This window comes from Dermacentor variabilis, chromosome 5 (assembly GCF_050947875.1).
Source record: "Dermacentor variabilis isolate Ectoservices chromosome 5, ASM5094787v1, whole genome shotgun sequence".
Lineage (NCBI taxonomy): Eukaryota > Metazoa > Arthropoda > Arachnida > Ixodida > Ixodidae > Dermacentor > Dermacentor variabilis.
In genome coordinates this window covers 20255327-20274848 of record NC_134572.1, presented here as the reverse complement: position 1 = coordinate 20274848, position 19522 = coordinate 20255327, and the positions used below count along the sequence as shown (strand labels likewise).

Sequence of the window (19522 nt, the reverse complement as noted above, 5' to 3'; positions counted from 1 at the left end):
CGTGTTCTCGCCTGTCCTCTCGCCTCCTTCCTCCGTGCAGCGCCGTTGCGGTCACTCTCGCCGCTACCATCCATACTGCCCTCGCCGTCCTCCCACTGTCGCGGCACTGCCACGGTGCCGTCGGCGGGTTCTCCTTGCCGCCTCGCGCGTGATCCACGGCTCGCCGTTCCTCCGTCTCTGCGTCGCGTGGCTGTACGGCTCTCAGTCGTGTCTCCGGCTTCGCTGTTTGCGGGGCGCGTTCGTCAGTGGAACTTGTCGCCTCTGGCAGTGCTTGCGTCTGGCTGTCCTTCTCCCGCCTACACTCTTGCCTTATACCTCCCCTTACCTGGCTCAGTGCCATTACTTGCTTCTACTTACTTACTTAGTGTGCCCTTACTCCTACCTTCCACCACAACCTTGTGCGGCCACATGGGACTTGTCTGTGAGTGAATGAGTGTGTGACATCTACTCAATGCCCCTGTTCTCCACCTGTTTCATAATCCCACCTCAGAAGAAACCTTAAATAATAATTGCTAATCGCCATCCCCGGCCCCTCTCCGCGGCGGTGACCCAATATAATATGGTGCGATGGCGCGTCGCTGGAGCGCCGGCTCGATAGCGGCGGATCGTGGTGCGTGCTGTTCAATCCTAAACGCAGAACCGCCTCCGTTTGGCAGTGTGCGTTCTCTATGGGGTGGCCTGTTGAAATAGGGCAGCAGCTGCGCTTAAAGATCTCATTACCAAGAAGCGTAATCGTCGGCCAGTTTTTTTTTTCAGGCTGTGGAGAAGAGCGTTTCCTTCATTTCGGTATTTCTGGCATGGCCACAGAAATTGTTCAATGTCCGCTGTCTCGTCGCAGGCCGTGCAGCTCGGAGAAGTTACACGCCCCGTATTAAATAACCATGCTGATGTACGAGCATATCCTATCCTTATTTTATATAAAAGTGATGTTTCCTCTCGACGAAATCTCTTGGTTACGCAAGGCATTGTGGTGTAAACCAAAATGACCCAAAGTGATTACGAATTTCACGCTTATTCAACTTGATTACTATATGGGGCCTTGATTCTAGGAGGATGATAGAGCGCTACGTACCTAAAAGCTTTCTCATTTGAAGCAATACCGATGTGGCAATCAATCCACTGAAACTTTACTGCGAAGACTTTGTTGTCGAGTTCTTTCACGAGGGCTACTGATTTGAGCGGCAACTGGACGGTAGAGTTGTCGCAATGCATCCTTTGAGCCCGTAAGGAGGACGACATTCTGCGGAGGCAAAATCTGTAGTTTGCGTAGAGCAGCAGCTATAGCCACGCATCACACAGTTGTCGACGAGGTCATACAGTCCAGACGAGCAAACCACGTATATCTCGCAGAGTGAATATCGAATTAAAAAAAAAGATTAAAAAATTATGAAGTTTTACGTGCCAAAACCACGATCTCATTATGAGGCACGTCGTTGTGGGGGACTCCGGAAATTTGTATCACCAGGGGTTCTTTATCATCATCATCATCATCATCATCATCATCATCATCATCATCATCATCATCATCATCATCATCATCATCATCATCATCATCATCATCATCATCATCATCATCATCATCATCATCAGCATCATCATCATCATCAGCATCATCATCATCATCATTATCATTATCATCATCATCATCATCATCATCATCATCATCAACCTGGTTACGCCCACTGCAGGGCAAAGGCCTCTCTCATACTTCTCCAACTACTCCGGTCATGTATACATTGTGGCCATGTTGTACCTGCAAACTTCTTAATCTCATCCGCCCACCTAACTTTCTGCCGCCCCCTGCTACGCTTCCCTTCCCTTGGAATCCAGTCCGTAACCCTTAATGACCATCCGTTATCTTCCCTTCTCATTACATGTGCTGCCCATGCCGATTTCTTTTTTTTTATTTCAACTAAGATATCATTAACTCGCGTTTGTTCCCTCACCCAATCTGCTATTTTCTTATCCCTTAACGTTACACCTATCATTCTTCTTTCCATAGCTCGTTGCGTCGTCCTCAATTTAAGTAGAACCCTTTTCGTAAGCCTCCAGGTTTCTGCCCCGTACGTGAGCACTGGTAAGACACAGCTGTTATATACTTTTCTCTTGAGGGATAATGGGAAGCTGTAGTTCATGATCTGAGAATGTCTGCCAAACGCACCCCAGCCCATTCTTATTCTTCTGATTATTTCAGTCTCATGATCTGGATCCGCAGTCACTACCTGTCCTAAGTAGATGTATTCTCTTACCACTTCCAGTGCCTCGCTACCTATCGTAAACTGCTGCTCTCTTCCGAGACTGTTACACATTACTTTAGTTTTCAACAGATTAATTTTTAGACCAACCCTTCGGCTTTGCCTCTCCAGGTCAGTGAGCATGCTTTGCAGTTGGTCCCCTGAGTTACTAAGCAAGGCAATATCATCAGCGAATCTCAAGTTACTAAGGTATTCTCCATTAACTCTTATCCCCAATTCTTCCCAATCCAGGTCTCTGAATACCTCCTGTAAACACGCTGTGAATAGCATTGGAGAAATTGTATCTCCCTGCCTGACGCCTTTCTTTATTCGGATTTTGTTGCTTTCTTTATGGAGGACTACGGTCGCTGTGGAGCCCCTATAGATATCTTTCAGTATTTTTACATACGGCTCATCTACACCCTAATTCCGTAATGCCTCCATGACTGCTGCGGTTTCGACTGAATCAAACGATTTTTCGTAATCGAAAGCTATATATAAGGGTTGGTTATATTCCGGACATTTCTCTATCACCTGATTGATAGTGTGAATATGGTCTATTGTTGAGTAGCCTTTACGGAATCCTGCCTGGTCCTTTGGTTGGCAGTAGTCTAATGTTGAATTCCAATGGTAGATCGCGAGCGCTCGGCCGGATCACGAGCGGAGCGCGTCACTCCGACTGAGATCGCTCTCATCTACTCACACCATATCTGCGAAGGGAATGCGTGCGCTCCCGCGGGGGCACTTAGTACAGGAAAATCAAGTGAGAGGGCGCTAGAATAAAGAGAGGAACAAGCGCTTGGAAGCGCAACCCACTACCCCATTTCACTGTCCGTGTCAGTAGAATCATCACTCGACTTGGAAATCTTACTGTCTGAGTCGGAGCTGTCTAGGAGCGCGAACGAAATCGCACGGCGCGAAGCGGCGTCCACGTTTCCCCATGTCCATAGCTGCCCGCGACCGTAAACAGGCGACCGTGACAGGAAGCAGAAGCGGGTGAAGGAAATACGTCACGAGAACTTCCGGTCAAATCTGCCGATTTCGGCGGAGCAAATATTTTTGCTCCACGGAGCAATCCGGGATCAGCGGCTGGTCCCAATCTGCCATTGGAACACACAGCTCACGCTCCCATTCTGCCATTGGAGTAGGATTGCTCCATACAGAGCAGAAAAACTTGATCTGGATATGCCATTGGAATTCAACATAAGGTGTCCCTGATTCTATTTGCAATCACTTTAGTAAATACTTTGTAGGCAACCGACAATAAGCTGATCGGTCTATAATTTTTCAAGTCTTTGGCGTACCCATTCTTATGGATTAGGATTATCGTAGCGTTTTTCCAAGATTCCGGTACGCTCGAAGTCATGAGGCATTGTGTATGCAGGGTGGCCAGTTTTTCTAGAACAATCTGCCCACCATCCTTCAACAAATCTGCTGTTACCTGATCCTCCCCAGCTGCCTTCCCCCTTAGCATAGCTCCTGCTAGAGGCACGCTCTCCAGGCCGACCTCTCCTCCTTTCTCTTCATTAAAATCACCTCCTCCTCCTCCTAAGGCTGTCTTTACTTCTTCCGGCGTTACTTGTGGGATTTCAAATTCCTCTGGACTATTCTCTCTTCCATTATTGTCATGTGTGCCACTGCTACTGTATAAATCTCTATAGAACTCCTCAGCCACTTGAACGATCTCATCCATATTAGTAATGATATTGCCCGCTTTGTCTCTTAACGCATACATACAACGTGCGCTTAAATCTAAGTGCACTGGTATTTTCGCATTTCGCCCCCACCGAAATACGGTCGCCGTGGCCGGGATTTGATCCCGCCAACACGTGCTTAGCAGCCCTACCCCATAGCCACTAAGCAACTACGGCGGGTAGGAAATATAGAATGCAGCTACGCAGCAGTCTTCGTCTACTTTGACAGGCCTATCTTTGCAAGGTTGCAGGTGATTCGGGTAAGTCGTGGTTAAATGCTCCAGAAGTAGTGGTTTGGCTTCTGCAGTTTGGAGCTCTTTGATTGCAATCGTGGTACACTTAAGTTGCTTGTAGTGTCCTCGAATGTTCAGGGCGGGTCTACCTTTTCCCTCTGTCTCGAGCAGCACAATCCTTCGACTGGAAGCGTGTTCAGTGCTGCATAAAAATGTGAGCGGGGCCTATGACCTATACGTTTTAAAAGGACTTTGCCGTGCGAAGACTCAGTTAAACATAGTAGTTGAGCCGTGAGAGTATGAGAAGATTGAAGTCACAGAGGGCATGACTCAGTTAAATACAAGTAATCCATGCGTAAGAGATATTCGAGCGTGAGTTAATTGCGAATATCCTACATTATTTTATCTTGGAACTAGCATGGAAGCGCAAACTACCCACTGAAAATACGGTTTACGAGTTTTCAGAGCCGATGTATTAGGTATATTGAGGATAAGGCGTCGGGTCGTCATCACTAGGTGGTAATATAGGTGAACTTTCTATAACTGCTTACAATTGAGTCCAAAGGTAGTCCGACTGTCGTGAATACCAGTTTCCTGCAAAAGTTACTAGATGGCATTCTGGTGCTAGTGTCTATGGAAGCTGCAAACATGACGTTTGAGCCAGGTTGGAAACGATGGGCCGTCGATGTAGTTGCCTGAACTTTGAGTAGCAGGTCACAACATTTATTCAGGCGGAACTCCCAGCTATTCTCTCATAACAAATATCTCTCGTCCTTTTGGCCTCAATCGGCTTTTTGATTTTGCAAGTTTGGAATTTTCACCAAAATATTTCCTTATGACTTCAACAACACGGCATGATTATGCATATGAGCAGATTATCATTACCTTCTGCGTTTAGAAAAGTAGCATTTGTATGAATGTTCAGGCCGACAAATGATGACAAAGCGTAGTAAAGAAAGCCACAAGAACCCCTGAAGCCAGAGACACGAAGATAAGACAATGTTATACATTCCCATGGTGCAGCTGTATTATCGCAGCGCCGGAGTTCCCTTTGTAAGTTTTTGTAGGAAACTCAATGGTGGATACACTTTTGGTGGGTGGGCACAGCAATGTGCAAGTGTGCGTTTTGAGCAGCTCAGGGTTGCAGCCACTCACGTATCTTGGCTAAAAGAACTTAGCAGTTTAGATGTTTGGGCCAGTTGAGCGCATCATTTAAAAGTCAAAATAGCGCGAACGTTTTTGTCAAATTAACATTTGTTATTCAGCGCTCATGTGTCTTACTCTATTATTTGAGCACTGTCTGTATCGCGCTATTTAAGCTTTTGAAGATAGCTTGTACGTGCTTAAACCGGGTCAACTGCTGTTTGAGCCCACTAAGGACATCATACTGCGCAGCTGTTCGTCTTAGCTGCGCTACATTGCTTCTTATTCCTTCGTAGTGGTGTTTGCGCCCTGAGGAAGTTAATTCCATGAGTGAATGTGAAAACCGCAATTGGCTTGAACGTGAGAGCAGTGCTGCTTCACCAGACACATGGCTAAAGTAAGGATAGAAACTCGATGCATGTCCGTGCGTGACTGGCCAATTATTGTACGCGGCCCGTGCTACTATGCGCGATGTAAAAGAGCTCCCAGTAAAGAAAAAGTAATATAGCAAGAAACAAAAACCAGCTGCTTCAGCGAGAAGTGTTCCAAGATTCTTTAGGGGTGCATTCATATGGGCGGATATCTTACGAAAGGTGTCTTTATATGCACGGAAATGTTGGCCTAAGTCGGGCGGAACGCGTATCATGTGCTTAAAATGTCTTAAACTTCTGGGCAACTGCGCAGACGCCAGTCACGTCGTGGGATAGATTTTCCGAAACACACGCTTCCTGTTAGGCGGCGTTTGACAACGCGCCCAGTGATTTTGGATTACTTTTCTTGGAAGTGACATAATCCACTGGTTGAGTGGGATAGGCACTTATTATCCTTACGTGATTTGAATGCGAAAGCATGACTTCTCTAGTTAATTGGTTACGTCCATAATGCAAGAGGTCATACATTGTGATGTGTCCTTCAGAAATCTACTTTAATCTACCTTGTTCTAATTCGTACAAAACTTAAACCACCTTAATGCATCCTGTTCAACCTTAACCCACCTTAATCCACTTTCATCCACCTGAACCTACTTTAATCCACCTTAATTCGTTTTAATTTACCTTCCTTCTCTTTACTTCAGCTCCATTCACTTTACTCCACCTTAACTGAATAATCTTTAGCTTTTTCTAAGTTTAATTTACTTTACTTCACCCCAATGCACAGTGGAATTTCGCAGCGCAAGCCGCAGCAGGTCAGGCGCCCTTAACCTGACGTCATCACTTCGTCACATGGGTTTTCTTACGGTCGGATGTTAAGCCTGACGCTCGCCGGATTTTCCGCTTTATGGGGCATATAATGCTATCGCATTAAAAATGAAGCCGTTAAAGCGCCATATCAATGTACACATTGGGAGCGAAAGCGTTGGAAAAACAGCCAAGTGGTGGGCACCAGACTTCTTGGTCGTGATTCTGTGAATAAGTGGGACAAATATCCTTCTGCATCTGAGCGCTCGATTTTTGTTCAGGACGCTGATCTTCGGTGTTTGCAGGTATTCAATTTGTTAATTTAACAAAAAAAATATTACAAAAAACTGGGTGTGTTAGATTATAGTGCTGTACCCATGAGCAGAGTGAGCTAGCGCCAATACTGAGTGTATTGGTTAATGTGTAGCACTCACTTGTGACGTTCCGATTATAGAAATATAAAAACGAAATGCAGAGAGACATACAAACAGAGCACATGCACACGATCACTGCCGTCCGCAGCACAAGGTAACAGCTAAAACTTGTCAGTTCTACCATCAGTTGTGCAAGCTGGTTGTTCATAAGAATCGCAACAATGCATTAGTAGCCGTCTGCTGCTACGGCTTGTGAGGTCACTATCCCAAAATCATTTGTGCTGATAATGGTTTCTCATCGCTCGATTGTCCATAGCGTAGTCGCGAACGATTGTTTCTGTGCACATTACCAAGGACACTCAAGCAAAATGCGTTGAATAGTTCCCTCGCAACTATAATTACCACAAGCAGCGTTATCGGCCATGCCGATACGGAAGGCAAAACAATTTGCGAAGGTTATCCCTAGCCATAGTCTATACAGAGCTGCGACGCGTCGCATCGGCGGAGTTTCGGTGGGATGCAAGGTCGGTGCACTTCGCGCGGTGCAGCCGGTTGCTTTGCAATGTTCGTGTGTGCCACACAACGAGCATGATGTATTGTTCATCACGCGAAGCATTCTAGCTTCACCTGAACGTGAAAATTGGATGCATTCTTGCGTGCTGTCTTCAAAAGCTGTTCAAACAGCATTATCGGCGTGCTCGTTAGCCATTTTGCCGAAATGACTAGGAATTTCTTGAAACATGAAGTGGTGCTCTCTCTTGATCGATGTATGATTAACATCTCTGTTATCGAACACCAGATGTTGGTGTGGCCTGCGTCGCAGCGCTAACGGTGATGGAAACACGATAGCAAGTATGTGTATAGCGAAACGGCGCCAAAATAGAAAAAAAAACGTTTGGGAAAGCAGATATACACTCAGTGCCGCTCAGCGTTTGATTGAAAAGAAGAAAGTCGATAGTCGTAAGTTTACTCATGAACACGCCCTGTCTCTAAATAAACCCAAATATTTCGCGATTCTGTAGCTTCATTCGCTCTTATGAACTCTGAGATACTTGACTACTTAGCAAGAGATATGAAGTTTACGTCACTTTTTACTGAAAAAAAGGAAAACAAGAAAACATAAAAGCTTGACAGCGTTTGTGCGGCGTTTTACCAAATGGTCGTTAGGTGAAACATGCCTTCAGCTTGCACCCTGTATTACTGGCCTCGTTTACAACGTATACCGTTCTCTTGCGGTAAAGTCTGTATTGGCAGCACTGAATGTTATATTAGCATCTACCCGAACAGCACTGTAACTCATCACTAACCTAGACATCATTTAAGACTTCATCGTCGCTTGTACGTCAAAGCACCGGATTTTGACAACGCCTCTATTATCACGACAAGCACGGGTCAAGAGATCCATGTAATCGCGGAGGCGTGTCATACCCAGAGGCACGCGCAGATGTGTAAATGAGTCCTTCATTTCCCTAAGAGACGGTGAGTGCTGTTATCCCCATGATACTTAACCGCATATGTTGTTATCTATTATGCGCTTTGCACTGGCCTTTGTCGTTTTCTTTTGGTTTTAGTTTCGGCGGAATTCGCTCTGTCTTTCTCGTTACATTTGTTCACATTATTCCTATAAAGCTTCAGTAGAAAGGGAGCGCTCGTGTCTCTCCTTTTTTCGTCCATTTCAGTTCTTGCGTTGCTATGCTGTGAAACTATTGCAACTCGCCCGGTTCCATGTTCTTGCGTTTTGGGCGTATACTACGCGTATTAACGTTGCTATGTATTGTTTCTCTTGATTTCTTGCAGAAAAGGAGCGCAGCGATGGAAGGGGCTTGCTTTTTAATGGTGAGTTCAACAGCTTTAGGTTAGCTGTATTTTTCATACGTGTGCAGGCATCGTGCAGGTTCGGTTGTAGCCTGTGAAATGAACTATCTGTTTTAATTTGTCCTGCTTTTATGCAACACTTAAGCAAACCATTTAGCTCATTATCTACTGTGTACTTGCTGTGCTCGTCGACATTACTTTTGCCGCTGTCCTCAATTACGCCTATACTTAGCACGTCTGTGTGTTAATAAATTATAGAGCTTTATGAGGCAAAATCAGGGTAATTTTAATAGTTCAAATGGCATTCCAAAACCTAGAGAGCCTGAGAACTATAAAAATAATTGATGCGGTGATAATAAGAAGAAGAGATATAAAGCTTCTGTACAGCCAAAGTTAATCATGTACGCGTATATTAATATAAGCTGCGCCACGAAGTTTGCAGTACGAGGATCTACGTAGCGGTAGCGCCGGGTATGATACATCTTTATTGAATTAGGGAAACTGCTGATAAAATGAGATCATTAAAAGACGCAAATAAGTTTATTAACGTAAATAAGGTCAATAAATGAGGCACGTAAGCTTCATAACATTTTTGCAGCACCTAAACGGCGGCCTAACGAAAGAAGCACAGACCCGTTCTGTGTATTTTGCGCAGTGCACGCTATAGACTGCACTTGCTGACGCCCATTTTTTTCCCTTTAAAGCCAACAACATTGGTGATTTTTGTTTTGTCACACTTGTGAATAAAACCTGAAATAGGGCGTGATGTCTAAAATAATGTTGTGGCGACCTGAAGACTAGGAGCTTATTCGAGGATTGGTGGTCGCTTGGTATGGTTTGATATTTGAGTGAAGCTGTATATGACTGCCGATTTGTCCGACCGTTCGTCTGTCGACTGTAGGTTGAAAACTCCTCCAGCGCAACCTCATGCGCATGCGCGAAAGGAAAGAGAGAAAGAGATGCATACGATTGGCTGCGCCAGTAGTTACGTCGTCGCTCTTCGTCGCAACTGAGCGCGCGCAGCAGTTTCTCCCCGGCTCCGAAAAGGGTAGGCCACGGGTCATACGCACTCCTGAGGAGCAGGCAGCTTTCAATCAGCAACGCCGCGGGCAGAACCGGGAACGAGCTCGTCTACGCCATACCGATGCTGCAGCACGGCCACAAGAACCGGCTCGAGCAGCCGAGCGCAAGCAGCAACTGCGTACCGAAGATTTGGCAGCCTACCAAGCCGTGGTTTAATGAACCGTCGGAATTAACCGAGTGATAAACACCGGGGCCGCACGTTTTGGCTTTGCTGGTTAACCATCTGTACCGACTGTTTGCGCGATGATTTTCTTACAAAAAAGAAAAAGACGAAGCTGCAATATGGTACAAGAAAAAAGTTATTTTTGAGATGCTCGACCTGTTGTGCTCGCCCCATAACCGAGACGAAATCGATTTGTTGCAAGCTGTTATAAGGTGACACGTTTTCGTTTTTATCTGGTAGCTCAATCCGCTGAGGCGAGACCGGTTTCTCACCGATTTCCTAAAATTGAAAGTTACAGAATAAGTGCAGCAGCAGGTTCGCTGTCTGCCCTCCCGAATCGCGTGCGTCGGCTAGTCGCAATCTTCACAGGTATTCGTTCGTTTACGACGAGAGTCGCGGCCGTCGCAATCAGCGCAACGACATGCACGCGCGGGTTCGACGAGCCACGGATAAGAAGCCGCCACCTTCGCTGCCTCCTGCTCGACCCTTCGTGCCGCGACGAGCAGTAAAACTCCGCTCCCGATCTCCTTCCCCGGGCTTGCGCATTGCGCTCTTGCTGCTGCTTTCACCGCAGCCAGTTTAGAGCCGCCTGCCGCTGAAGGCCGTCTGCGCGAACACTCCTGCGCTTGTTTCGCCAAAATGATTGAAAACAAAGGGGCTACCTTTCTTCAAGAAGACCTTATCGGACGTGCACAAATACTGTGTGGAAAAATGAGACACAAATGTTAAAGATAACATCACCACAGGAGCACGAAATGTACGTTGCAAAACGGCAGCCAGGTGGAGCGTTATATAGAAGCTTTCCCGCAGAGAAAACAGACGCAGAAGAATTTGCCCTTAAACTGGATCAGCGAAGACATTCTTTTATTGTCGCTTTTACCTGCAATCAGCGCCCGGATGCCTGTACCCAACTTGCTGCTAAATGTTCCATTAGTTCATAAAAAAGAGAAAAAAAGATTGGCTGTATTGAACTTTCACTGCGTAACTTGTCGTAGCATACCAGATTTTGTAGTGAACTTGCCCAGTAAGTCAGCCGCTTAAGAAATGATTTCTCATTCATTTGATCGACCACTGTGATATTCCATTGCTTGATAAAACCCTTTCATATGAGATGTCGGTTCCCAGTACAAACACAGATACGTGGCAACCCTCCAGATAAAAAAGAAATTCGGCAGAGACACTTAAGGCAGCTTACGTGTAGTCATTATTACATATATAGTCGCTTTGGTGAAATGTATTCCTTTTGCTCGTTCCTTGTCCGCGCAAGCTCTCGCCTGCATTTTAACTGCGCCTCGGTAAGGCCAAATGAAACAAAACGACAGAAAGCTGAGCCAGTTGGTAAGGATTCATAATGCAAAAAAGGGTAAGGCGTGCAAACACGGACACAAGAGAAGAGAAGCGTTCGTGTTGTCCGCTTCTCTTGTACCCGTGTCTGCACGCTTTACCCTGATTTGAATTATGAAGCCAAGTTAAAAACGCGCCTAGGGTCTCAACGCCTTCGCTTGCCCGCGACGAGTCCATACCTCGGAAGACTGCTCAGCGGCACTCATTTGGACATTAATGCTTTTTATTATTGCGATAGCAATTATGTGGAAAATCCAGGCGCATTTCTGCCGTCTCCGTGAGGTTCCGTACGATTGAAAGCGTGTGAGGGTGAGCTGGCGAACGCGGTTCGATCGCCCGTGCATGAGCAAGGAACGCGGCCCGGGTGCGTGCCCTCTTCTGTGGCGCGCGAGGCAGGAGCGTGAGGCGATGGACGAATGGAGTTCTTCTAGGTGGCTTTGGTTCTTCTCCGGCGGCTGCTACGGTGCCTCGATGTCCTCCTCGCCCGCCACTCCCTGCAGCGTCAACTGCGACGTCTACTACGGCGTTGGCCACGCGAATCTCGGACGCTGGAGCAGACACCTTTGGCGGACGTCGCAGGGACGCGTTGCCGGCGCTCGTGTGTCTTGTGTGCGGTCTTCGACGTTGCCATCCTCATCTTCAAAGCGATCTGCGATATTTGCAGAGTGCACATAGTACCGGTAGCTTTGTATGCGATGTGTTTTCGACGTTTCGTACGCGTCGAAGCGACAGATGCACGGAGGTCAATTGGCTTGCTGCTGCTGCCGCTATTACTAGCTCCAGCGTTTCAACAGACACTTTCAGCTGTCATCGAGTGATGTGTGTTTATGTTTACCTGTGCGCGCATGACACCGTGCTGACACGCTGACGGGCTAGTTGGTCTGACTTTATGATAGAATGAGTAAGCACGTCTGAACAAGGACGTCGAAAGACGCAGACACACAAAGACAGTGCTGTCTCCGTGTGTCTCTTTATTTCCACGTCCTCGTTGAGTGACGTTTACATATTCTATCATTGTTAATTTAGTTAGTAAGCGAATGTTTACAAGTTTGTACGGCCGCTAAACTACTATCCTTACCTCGTACAGCTATCTACTAATTTGCTATCGCACTCGGTGCTTCGCCTTTCCGGCGGAACTGCAAATGTTTTTGTGCTCATTTTATACACTCATGACGTGGCGCCACCTCCTGCCCATTGGATGCGTCGTCACGTGCCCAACGACGCACGCACTAGGCACACATTTAGTCAACAAGAACCGTCGAGCCGTCGTGGCGTCCGGTAAGCGTGCTCGTCTCGCACTCCGGGGGCCCGGATTGATTCCCACTCAGACCGACATTTACCTGATTTTCTCTGCAAAGGCGCTAATTTGTTTACAGGAATATCCCTGAAACATTTGACCTCAATTCGAGTATTTTTTATGCGGTTTCGCTCTTTGCAGCCGACATTTTAGGTACCATCATTCGGTCACGCCGCCGACTACAACGCCGGATTTTCGCTTAATGGCATTAAAATAAACAAGTAAACTTCATTGTTCGGTGGCCGCAAATCTGTTGAGAAAGTTTCGCTCTTGGAAGGCGTTGGACAACCCGTTTAGGCGTGATTTTCTATTTCTATTGCTTCGACAATTTCTTGCCCTATCTATTTGCTGGCTGTCTGAACACACGCAGTGATGTCGGAAGCTATAAACTCAGTCCTATTTTGTTGTTTTTTTCCCTCCGAAGTACGTTGTTATTTAGTGTCTTCCATTTTTTCTTTCAATCTGACGTACCTTTCTTTATGGTAATTTAATATTTATTGCAAACAAACTCACCCTGCTTTCCGTCATTCTAGCACGCAAAACACTCATTTTCGTTCTCGTTTATATAATAGAATTTTTTAAAATTCTATTTGAAAGAAAGCACAATTCTACTTCTTGAGCTGTATTACTCGAAATATTACCCAGTATTTGCAAGAGAAACATTAATGCGCAGTTGGCTAAAACTATTTGCCAAAATTTCACTAGAAAGCTTCCAAACTAGTTACTTTGCCCTACATATTGCAATCTAAGAGTCGTACCACTTGATTAGAAAGGCATACCAACTCGGTAGCCCAGTGGCTATGGCGTTGAGCTGCTGAGCTCGAGGTCATGGGTTCTATTCTGACCGTGGCGGCCGCACTCCGATGAGGGCGGAATACAGAAACGCGCGTGTATTTACATTTCCGTGTACCTTAAAAAATCCCAGGTGGTAAATAGTAACCTGATTTTTTCGGCTTGATGATGACAAAACGTTCCAAGTATGTGTCCCTAAGTTGTACGACAATATGTCTTCTATACCGACAAGAGAAGTAACATTGCGATTCAAGACGTCACATGTCACGGCGTCCACGGCTGCAGAGCTCACGGCTCTGTGCAGTGCGCTTCAGTTTGTTGGCACAGCGAGTCCTGTTACATGGGCCGTTTTTGCCGACTCGAGACCGGCTTTACACAGCATGCAGTCAATTCTCAGACGTGGAGCTCACGAACAGCTAACACACGAAATCGTCAAACTTCATCACGACATCAAACAGAAAGGCCACGAAATTATATTCCAGTGGTTACCTGGCCATTGCGGAATCAGTGGAAATGATCAAGCAGAAAAGACTTCCCGAGAGTCACATCAAGTATAACACAGGGTTCCCATTCCTCCTTCCAGGACAAACGCTGCAAGCCAGCTCCGTCACCTGGCACGCAAGCTCTCTTAAGTAGATTGGAACACCCAAAATATAAGGAGCACCGGGTTCTACGAACTGAACCCTTCGCTCCAACTCCGACCTCCACCCGGGCTTCACCGACGTGAGGCATCGCTTCTATACCGGCTGTAGTTGGGAGTGGATTTCACGAAGGGGTACATTACTTTTACTGGAATGACGGGCCGTGCTGCATGCGACGTTTGCGGCGTGGAAGAGAACATCGAACGTTTATTGTGCCATTGTAATCGATTTCAGTCAGAAAGACAAACATTATCTATTGCATTGCGATGACTGGATGATCGGCCATTCTCTGTGCAGGGGCTACTTGAAGACCACCCCCATCGCTTGCCGGCCCATAAAGCTATGAAGGCACTTTTGCCTTTCTTGAGGGCGACTTCCTATGTGAACGCCTTTGACTCGCTCGGGCCCACCGTGTGCGTGCGTGAGCTCACCGCGGTTTTCCTCCCCATCCCTTCTCTCTCTCTATCTTATCTTTCTATTCCTTCTTTCCTGTCCGGCAGAGTAGGATTTCTGGCATTTCTGGTTAACATCCATGCCGTCTCTCTTAGTTTCCTCCTCCTCCTCCTCCTCTGGCAGTATATAGGGCATTTTACCGCAAGTTTGATAGCACATATGTTGAGGCTCGTGCCATCCTGACAATTTGTTCAGTGGATATGCCCTCGGAACACACCAGTTGCAACTCCTAAATTGCAATATAGGCCGTAAGTTAGCCACTTAGGAAGTTTATTAGAGAAATTTAGTTAGTTGCTGAAATATGCATTTCGATTAATTGCGTAAGAAAAAATAAGTTCGCCTTCGATCAATCCTGCTTAAACAAAGAAACAACAACAATATTGTGGTTTCTACCATAGAGCTCACTTCACCGCGGTCTTGCAAATCTATAAATTCATGGTAATGTTTCTGTTTTCTTTCTTCCATTTATTGTGTGAATCAACAAAGAAGTGCGTGTGGGCATACGCTAATAGAAGCTCATAATTTTTTTTATCTATTAGGAACAGACAATCGTGGATTTAACGTATGCTCTAGTGCCCCATACTACCACAATCTGCAAACGTATTGCATTCTTATGCTTAACTTAATACAGAAGGTTTAACTAATGAACTATCGCGGCTTCAAAAGTGCGCTGGTATGTATCTGCTTAGCTCACACGCTCCTGACTTTTGGAGCATATAGGGGATCCACAATACTTAGAAAACGTCAAATTAACGAAAATAACATTCTAAAATAAAGATTTGTACAACACTCACCGAAATCGCGCATAGTGTGGTGGCCGTGCTGTCATGCCATGTCATGTTTCACGTACGTACATGGACTGGCGTTTATTGTTGCTGCATTTCGTTTTCCCTCTATTGCTCTTGCGAGTATCTATAGTGCGTTCGCGCGTTAAAGCTGCCTGTCTTTATATTTATCGTAATACTATTTCAAAGTGACTAGCTTTCTTAGGTTGTTTCGGTCGTTTTCGTTCTCGGTGGTTGGCGCTGGTCGGACTTTCACCGATGGTGCAACGGTGTCCATGCAAAGGGCGCGTTCTCTCACACAACCGCGTTGCGGGGTGCGTTGGTTGCCGAATACCAGCTCTTGTAGCTGTCTGAGACGCACGTGATCTCGCGCTAGGGCTATGAGGAGACTGCAGGCTGTTTCGGAACGTTAGGAAAGAACAGCCTTCCTCTTCTCTCACCATCCTCTCCCCCTGCGACAGCTGCAAGAGAGGAGGATGTCTGTCGCCATCCACGCCGGCGCTCACAGCTCTGGGGACAACATACGTATGACGAAACGGCCCGTATGTATAGCCTTCTACGTACTGCCGCTACAGATGTGCTGGTTAACGGCTCCAGTCTTCACGGAATTACGAATTGATAGAACATACGAAACATCCTCACTGCAACAAATGCATGCCTTGAAGTGCCCCATTCCTTTAACAATGCAAATAGCTTTGCAAAAACGTTCAGCTATTCACTTACATCGATATTCGTCGTCGATGGCGTAAGCACAATTTTAAATCCTAATTTCAAATTTATATCACGAAATGCAATAGCCAGAAGCATATTGCTTCAAACAGGTCCAGAGTACTAAAGTTAGCCCTCCCTACTTAGCTTCCCCAGAGCATACTTCAGGAATCAGGTGAGGCGAGGCGAGAAAGACAATTTTATTATAAGTAATAAGCACTGAAATGTATATCTTCCTAGTTTTTCTAAACATAAACACCGTATAGTTGGAAAACAATTTACACGCGATCTGAAGACAAAGTCTGTGTGGGTTTGGCTTCCAGTCGCCCATCTCGGGCGTTCAGAAAACAGATCCTTTATTACCACACCTTTCTTCGAGCATGAAACGCTGTTCTTTTCTCGTTACGAGGTGCCACGCGCCGGTAATTCCCGCTTGCACTTGGCGCAGAAGGCAAAAACAAGAAGCTTGACCCGCACGAGAGCGTGGCTGCTGTGAATAAGGAGAGCACTGAAAGCACGAACAGAACAGAAGCCCGCACAGAGCTGTCCGTCAAGTAGCGGGGCTGAGTAACAAGTCGCTCTGCCGTGATCCCTGTCCGCGTGTTGCGAGGCCCTCTCGGCTTAGGCCGGGAAGAAAAGGCGAACACGCACTGCGCAATTGGCTGATCAATACAGCGCACGTATCCGCATCGCCAGGAGTGGGAGCGAGGGGAGCCTCGGGGCGCGTAAAGGGCAATTCTGCTGCTCCTTTTCCTCTTGCCAAGCATCGAGCTACATTGCTTCTTTTGTTCACGGTGAATGCACAAACCGTACTGACGCCTGAGCGTTCCGACAATTGTGCACACATTGGGTGTGCAATCATTTCGATTGTTTCCGCTTGAAACACTTGTTCCTTTGACTGCTACAAAAAACGTGGAAACGAGGCTCACGCCGCCACGCACTTAATGCTTGCGAACGCCTGCTCGTGACAGTTCAGCCGTCACTCTGGCTTCATGCAATGGGCTTGCATCTTGAAGAGCATGCGTTTGTGTTAGTGGTAGGCTGGCTAACTGCTAGATTGTTGGTAAATGTTACCATTGCAATATAAACGGGGTACAAAGCGAAGATTCAGACACAATAAACGCATGGTGCCTGGAACAGTTCTAAGTAATGCTGTTAAATTAGCAAGCTGGTTAGCGCATTCTTCATTCATTTTCTTGACTCATGTTGATTGTTCATTCAAGAATCTGGAGTCTACAGCTCATTTTCTGGTAGGGTGGCTGAAATAATCTTTAGACCGAAAAACATCTGCCATCATCGTGCTCAAGAAACGTGATCAGCCGTTACAGTTTTCGCAGTTCTGTTCTTGTCTGTTTCGGTTAAAGTGGGACGAGGTAGCGTTCTGTCTTGAATCCTTTGAGTCCCTATGTGCCTTTGACTGCAGCTAGGCACCGCCTTTTAACTTTCATACCATGTATCAGTACGTAGAGTATCTCATCTATACATGAGCGATGCTTCGGCCAGAAATATATATTACCTTTAAGCATAGTAAACCAGGCCGCGGGAAAAGAACGGAAGAAGAAGGGACACATAAAGTGGATGGGCGCTATTACGTACAATTATCAGTATTAGCTATATTACCTTGCGTACAATGGGAGATATATGAGGTAAATTCAACTTTATGCGAATGTTTTGGCTATAGGTGATCTTACCTTCCCGGAACCTTGACGAAGACAAGCTCCTTGTCGAAACTTCATCCCAGAAACATTAACGTCAGGAATATGTTCCTAAACACACGTTCTCTACTACGACAAAGTTTCTGGTCTTTATAGTTCTTACGTAGAATTTTTTGTCACCTATAAATGGCTCCAACACGAAAGTAACTGAAATTTCATAATTTCTTTAGCACTCAACGACTGAACGCACATATTTGTGCATTTGTCTCTAAATCACACACCCCTATCCACCCCTCCCCTTTCCCCGTCCACCGAATTTTCAGCCTCCTAAGACATTTAGTTCATGAGCAATCAATGCATATGGGTAGTGGTCATTCATAACTTTCATTCAATGAGTAGGAGAAGGAAGCTTAGCTTGAAATTGTTTTTTGCGTATACGCCACCCGTCTGATCCCCGTCGTGACAATCGTGATCCCGATCGATAAACCACCACCCGATCGTGACAACTGCATGATACAGTTGTCACGATCGCCAAGTAGCGTTGAAACAATTTTTTAAATGAAAGAAAAACGCACTTGCTGTAGCTCATCCATCATTGTTCGTTACTAAAATAGATGGTGTCAACGTCCCCTTTGTTACAGCTATCGCCGTCATTGTCATATCGTAATGACTGCTAAAAGCTGCAAATGTGTAGATTTCGCCCTGCGTTTTAAATTAAGCATGTCTATCATTGTTGGTTTTATAGATTGTTTCCATTAATTGGTTATTCTTATTGGATGATTATTTAGACCATATTATCATCATTGTCGTCATCGTCGTCCCTCTTTCACCGGGACTACAAACGGTGATTGCTTGAGCAATTACAGTACTCAAAATATGCCATTTTTAACTGCAACGTTGAAGAAAAGAACCGTTACAATGCATCTGCACTAGCTGTGTCAGAGAGATATTCATCAACTTTTTCACACATTTTTTTAACCACACCGATGTATTCTACACGGTAGTTTTGTTGTCAAATATGAAGTACTCACAAACATTTACACCAGATTCATACGTGGCACAATTTTTCTGTCATGATCAAATAGGCAGGCCTTGAGAGGTCTGCGTATAGATCGGCAAGCCAAGGTTTAATTTTATTTCATCCGCTGCCAAAATGACTTTTGTGTCAACCTGTGTGCGCAATTGATCCATGAAATCACCCAGTTGGGCGCAGAACTCTTTCTTAAAAATGGCTTCGCAAGAGCCTGCGAACGTGCACGCTGCGTCTTGCAGTGACAGGTAAGCCGGGACGTATCGGGATATTGGATAAGGTTCAAGCTCCCTTCGTTCTTTCTTTCCATTCGAAGTTCTTCTCTCCCGACTCGCCCGTCTAGAATTGCCGCAGTAACATGAAGCGCAGTTTCAAAGTGGTCTGCAGAGTCAGCTATAGCGTTCGAAAATGGGGGGGCAAGTTTCTTCTGCACCCTTTCTCCCCTTTGTCCCGTGCATCTTTGCGCACTGCTATTGTAGTTGTTCAGTCGCAGCGCGGTCACGAAAGAGCTGCTCGACCTTATTTGTGAGGCCTACAGCCACGCACTCGCTCGGGCCGCCGGCAGAAAAGCGAATGGCGCCATAGAAAGGATTCGCAAACGTGTCTCAGTGCGCGCACATTTTGTTGCACTCGCAGCATGTTGCGCCCCCAGTAGCACGGTTCGGCGAACGCGGAAAGGAGATGAGAAAGCTACGAGAGCGTGTCTCACTTTCTTGTACTGGACGGGCTTGGCTTTGCAAAAAAAGTGTACAGGGAGAGCCGCTTGATGCGCTTGCAAAGGACCATCCGCATGAAGAAATGTGGCCCGAAAAACAGCTTTTTTGATGGCTGCTCTTTGTTAAACTCGTGCTATTTGCAGACTCATGTGCGTATACACGTTTTTCGTGAAATCTTGTGGGT

The 19522-nt window shown here is 46.1% G+C and overlaps 1 protein-coding gene across 7 annotated transcripts in view; it reads left to right on the top strand.

The window, feature by feature from the left end:
* Positions 1-19522, top strand: part of LOC142582334 (irregular chiasm C-roughest protein-like) — a 940430-nt gene that overhangs the window by 242193 nt on the left and 678715 nt on the right. For all 7 annotated transcript variants that reach the window (XM_075691923.1, XM_075691922.1, XM_075691926.1 and 4 more), the window contains one exon: positions 8654-8692. The gene's annotated coding sequence lies outside the window, so the exon portion shown is untranslated. The remainder of the gene's footprint in view (positions 1-8653; positions 8693-19522) is intronic.